This window comes from Pistacia vera, unplaced genomic scaffold, assembly GCF_008641045.1.
Source record: "Pistacia vera cultivar Batoury unplaced genomic scaffold, PisVer_v2 Contig84, whole genome shotgun sequence".
Lineage (NCBI taxonomy): Eukaryota > Viridiplantae > Streptophyta > Magnoliopsida > Sapindales > Anacardiaceae > Pistacia > Pistacia vera.
This window is the reverse complement of record NW_022196712.1, coordinates 337,007-343,029: the sequence shown is the minus strand read 5'-3', so window position 1 is coordinate 343,029 and position 6,023 is coordinate 337,007.

Here is a 6,023-nt window from a genome sequence, read left to right as displayed (position 1 = left end):
GAGCCGAACTCGAGCTCGACATTGTTGTAAACGAGCCGAGCTCGATATCAAAAGCTCGGCTCGTTACACCCCTATTTCTCCCCAGGTGGCGAGTAGATCATTCTCTTCCATTTTGTCCATCTCTCATGAGTAGACCATGTACATGGTCAATTCTTGTATTGTTTCCTTAGTATGTCTATTTTGGTGCATTCTTTCCCAACTGTAATTAAGCCTGGTAATCAAAATGCTTCTTCACTATATTATTGTTATAAATTTTCCCGGCAAGAATGGTCCTGCAAGTCTCCTTCGCCCACAACTACAACCACTGAACGGTGGATGTTCCACTTACCAACAAACCAATCAATTGTTCTCTGATAGATTCGATGCCCACAACTTCATCGCCTTGGATGAAAAGGAACCAACTCAGAGTCGTGCAATATACATCTCCTTGATCTATGTGCCTAAGTTATAGTATTCCGCTCTTCTCTGTATATCAGCAAGTGATGATTTGATATCTTTAATCTTAGATGAATTTCATGACACACCTTAAGTTCCTTATGAAGCAACACATTTTACGAAGGAAACCAGTGAGACCTTTGCATCATGCTCATGATGCTTTGCCTTATTAAGTACATATCATCTATGACGTCTTCAATGTGATAAGCTTCTTCTCTTACTTGTTTTACCCAAGTACTCATGCCACCTCCATTGCTTTCTCCTTCTTCTTCGGCTGCTGCCCTGTATCTGCATCCTTGAGGAAAGATCTGATGATCTCCAATTTCTCTTTGATGCTTTCAACTTTTTCTTTACACTCTTAACACTGGTTTTGGGACAAGCAAGGAACCCAAGTATAGAAAAGTCACCTGTAAAATCTGACTTATTCTCATACTACTATTTTCTGTTACTCACGCATTGATATCAAATGTTTCTAAAATTTATGTTTCGCTAATAGGGAAATCACAATATGATTTATTAAATTTATTAAATTTCTATCAATATATGAATTTTTTTCTTCATATTATCAAGGTTGCTTAATAAATTTTAAAAAAGCATGTATCCCTATGTCCTAAACTAAAAACACAATTAATAATCTAATCCAGCATAAATTAATAACTAGCTAATCTATTTCTACAATACTTATAATAGAATGCATTCAGTAACTAACTTGCAGTCAGTTTTGCAACAAATAATTGTAAAATATCTTATCAAAACTACAATGATTTGTTATGAATTCATATAACTACCAAAGAAACTAACTTTAATTGGTAGATGGATTTGAATGTGATCTAAGAAAATAGAACTGGTTCTTCTTTGTTATAGAAGCCTGTCAATTCAATAAAAATAAAAATAAAAAGTTAAAACTTAATTACATTTTCAGAATAAAAGAAAAGATAACAAACAAACAAAAAAATTTGCAGAAAACAACAGAAAACTGGCACCTTCAAAATGTCTGAGCCACCAACAAAATTCAAACTTAAGCTGTTTAACTTAGAATTGTAGCTGAGACAAGAAGTCAAATTGTTAAAGTTTACAAAAGGAGGAAAATGAGATTTTATTAAATAAAATTTGTTCATACCATTCTTTGAATTGAACCGAGGCATGAAAGCTACTCAACTGAGTCTGGAGGCCTTATCTTCTCTTTTCTAGTTTAGTTTCAAATTCTCTAGACAACACCTAAACTTGGCAACCTTTAGAGGACCTCTTTTTTTTTTTTTTTTTTTTTTTATAATAGACCTAAACATCTCTAGATATTTATAATTAATTAACTCTAATGACTTCAATTATTACAAAGCAAAGTGCTAAGAGTCAAAAATAGGTATCCTTCTCATCAATAAAATGTCGTTTCATTAATTCCGTGTGTAATGATTATTTTTGGTGTGTCCATTTCAAGATGTTGGTCTCATGATCTTGTTTATTGTTTTATGAAGGAGTGGAGTGTTTGCAATGTATTTTTACTCTTATTAACTATGAAAAGATTTGTATAATTATGGTTTACTCTTTTTTTTTTAGACCTGATATTTTTATTACAAGATATATATAATTTCTTTAAAATTAAAATTTGTTGATTTATCTATCAATAATATAACATATATATTAACATTTACATATACACAAAAATATATTTATAAGAATAGATATTATTTTCTCAACTTATCTAACAATATAACGTTAAAAATACAAATTCCTAAAAAAAAATTAAGATCAGTAAAAGTCAACAGTGATGGAAACCAATCAGATGTTGCTTGTGATACTGTAGTGAATCTAGTGGAACCATAAAAAGAAAAAAGAAAAAGAGACAGAATTTATGGATGGTGACAAACTTCAATGAACATAAATTTTTATTTTTTTTTTTTTTTTTGTATTATCGTAATAATATATTATTAAAGGATAACTCATGGTTTTTTTTTGTTTAAATGAGAGGTGTGAAGGGTGGTAGGTGAGATTGTTGAAAAGGTAATAAGAGGGGATATTATAATTTATTATAAATATGGACCTTTAATTTAAATCATCCCACTAGAAATATTTTTGATTTATTCCTTTACACAACATTTTCTTAACTAAGCCTTTGGTAATATTTGATATTTGATAAATCTAGAGACCTTGTCAAGAGATGGGCTTTCTTTACAATAGATTGGATCTTGGGTCCAAAGGATATAGCCACATAGTGGAAATTAGGCCCATCAACTATTAACAATTAATAAAGATTAGCTTACAACCAAATCTTACAAACTTTTTCTATAATCTTGATGTGATAGCAAGATAGGTTTTAAGTGTAGTATTGCTTTTAACAATTTGAATTTTTTTTTTTTTAGTTGACGACTTTTCCCACCCAAATAATAGTTTAATGGCACTTTCCACCTACAGACTTTTAGAAACCACTTTATCACCTAAATTATATTCTAATGACGAACAAAGAGCAAACTAAGTCTAGGCTATTGGGCTTTTGAAGAGGGAAAGTCAATGAGTCTTTGGGTAGTAGAAAGTTAGATTTTTGGTGTTGGGATTGAACAAACTTTAACTTGGGAAGGGTGGTTGGGCAAACCTTAATCGTTCGATTGCCGGCAATTAGTGGGGCAGTGGGATAGGGCTTGAAGGGTTTTGGTGAGGGATGATCGGCGAACAGAATGGTGGTGGTGTGGGGTCACAACGATACCGGAATCGGAAACGGACTATAAATTTGAGTAGTAAATGGTGAATTTAAAAGTCTATGAGTAGAAAAGTGTCATTAAGCTATTATTTGGGTGAGAAAAAATCGCTTACTCCTTTTTCTTTTTCTTTTTTTAAGAATGGAAAATTATGGTGCTTCTATTTTATAGTCTTATGGCAGACAAGATGTTTAGAATATTATTATTTTTTATGTAATATTATTAAAGAAAAACATTCATACAAGAATTAATTGTCACTAAGAATAAGAGAACACAATCACATAACTTATACAAACACAAACACATTTTCTAGCAAGTACAGAAACCAATAATATATATAACAGTACGAAATATAACAAAAAGAAAAAAAAAAAAAAGCATTAGTAAATTAACTAAATTATCACCTATAAGAGAATAAATTAATATTAATCATACCATTTCATCTTAATGTTAAGATATTGATATGATAACATTATCGAATCAATATGAATAACAATTATTTTAATTATAGATCTAAAATTCTTTTAAAGTTACTATAGGAGTTGAAATTGGGTTTAAATAATGTGGGCTATATTAAATGGGCCTGACCCAACTACAAAACATATCTAATTTTTTTTTTTTTTTTTTTTCATATTATTCTCTCATTTTTCCTCACTTTTTTTCTTATTCTCTCACACCAAACATTGAAATTGCTACATAAAATTCCAAAGATCTATTAATGATATGGTAATGCCCCATATTAATTACTCAAAGTTTGTCGTAACGTTAATTTACTACTAAAAAAGTTTGAAAATGACAATTACCCACTTTCCGTGAAGAACTATTAGTGAAATCCGTTAGAAGAAGGAAAATATGGTAAACTTTTATTCAGCCGAAAAATCTTAACAATTTAAAATTCTTGTCCATGGAATCATATTTCTGAGTCGCTCTCAGCTTTTCCTGGCCGTTCCTAGCAATAGCCAAACCTTCTTCACTTCTTAGGTAAGAGTTTCTTTAACAGGATGAAAAAAAAAAAAAAAAATTGTGTGTTTTAGGAGTTAACCTTGTTATTATGAAATCGTGTTTCTTTATTCTGAGAGTATGTAGTTTAATAATCCATATTTAGATCCTTTTTTGGGTTCATGTTGTTCACTCAAATGGAGGATTCTTTAACAGGATTTCCTTCGCATTCAAGTTCTTGTGCAGATCTTGTTACTCTTTTCAAGTCAAATACTTGCATATTTTCTGGTTGGGGCGGGGAAAAGGCCCTTGTTGATGTGACCAGAAGAACCTCAACCGAACATAGATAAGTTTCCATACATCTTAGCAATACTAAAAAGTTTTTTTCTTTTTTTCTTTTTTTTTTTCAGGGACTTTGTAATCAATCATCAACCTTGTGTCTGCGTGACATTGTTATTGATCAGTAAATTTCAATAAATCAATTTAATTTTTTTTGTTGGATTTTTTGCGGCCCATGAATCGTGAATATCAATGTCAAAAAACTTTGTTGCCAAGTACATCTAAATAATTGCACCTCAGCCAGACCAGTTTGTCCATATTAACCCATAGTTGCTGACATTACAAAACAATCCGAGTCTCTTAGATAATATATTGGTACAATATTAGTAACATTTGTACTTGGTTTAGGTTTGGGGTAGTTGACGATTACCATTGAGGAATGTTCTAAAATGAGATGAGTACAGGGTTCTTTCCAAATCTTAATCTGGTTTTTACCTGAGACTGTCTACGGGTTTAAATATTATTCCTGCATTTGTTGGAATACATTAGTCGTAACGGTTCCTGGTAAATGATAGCTACGCCTGAATACGGCGCTGCCAGATTATCTAATTTTGAACAATGGATGATACCTAGATCATCACAACTTGCACGCTTTTTACACTTCCGTGACATTTATAGATAATTCAACAAGTACATCCATGAAGGGCTTTGGCAGAAACCAGAACCATTGTTTTAAAAACCGGATCAGATCGACCGATCCAATCGGTTGGACCGGGACCTGGAGCCTTCTCCGGGTTGGGTCACTCTTTTTAATTGTTTGAAGTTTAAAATATAACAAATATACCCCTGATTATTACCATCAGTCCCTGAAGGTTTCAAATCTAGCAAACACACTCTCTGGCCAAATACAAATCGGCAATGATCTCCCCTTTTCCAGCGACCTTCCACCTTCCCTTACTGTCGGAAACCACCTTCTGAGTTCTGACTTTCTCCGACGCTGTCACGCTTCATCTCCAACCGTCGCATGACGTTTCGTCGTCTACCTTCGCTGCGTGATTTTTCTTCCATTTCCCGGCATCGATCAGCCTTCTCCGGCATCGACAGGCTTCCTCAGCCACTGACCTACCTTCTCCCAAGCTCCCTTGCCGTCATTCACGAAGATCCAGTCATCTCACCGAAGAAAGCCACTGCGACCATTGACTTCCACCACCGATCTGCCATTCTCCGACGATGCCTCTACTTGCTAACTGCCGATTCACCCTCCCCATCATCCGATCTACCCTCCCTGGTGTGTCGCCGCTACTCTCCCAATCGATCGCCGATTTGCATTTGACCAGGGTTGTGTTTGCTAGATTTCAAACCTATATGGTCTGATGTTATTTATCAGAGGTGTTTTTATTAGATTTTAAACCTGTCAAACTATCGATTCAACCGACGGTCCAACTGGTTGGACCGGTTGAACCGTGACCCGACCATCAGAACGGGTTACCCTCCGGTCCAGTTTTTAAAACAATGACCAGAACTCAGTACTTCAATGGCGAAGCAAATCTGAACTTCAAACTTGTTTTATCAATTCATAAAGTTCTGTGCAATATTCAACAGTAAAAATTCAAGAATGTCTTTCATTGTAAATTAATGGCCATTTTCTACATGTTTTTACACCCAAGTGTGGCATTAGAA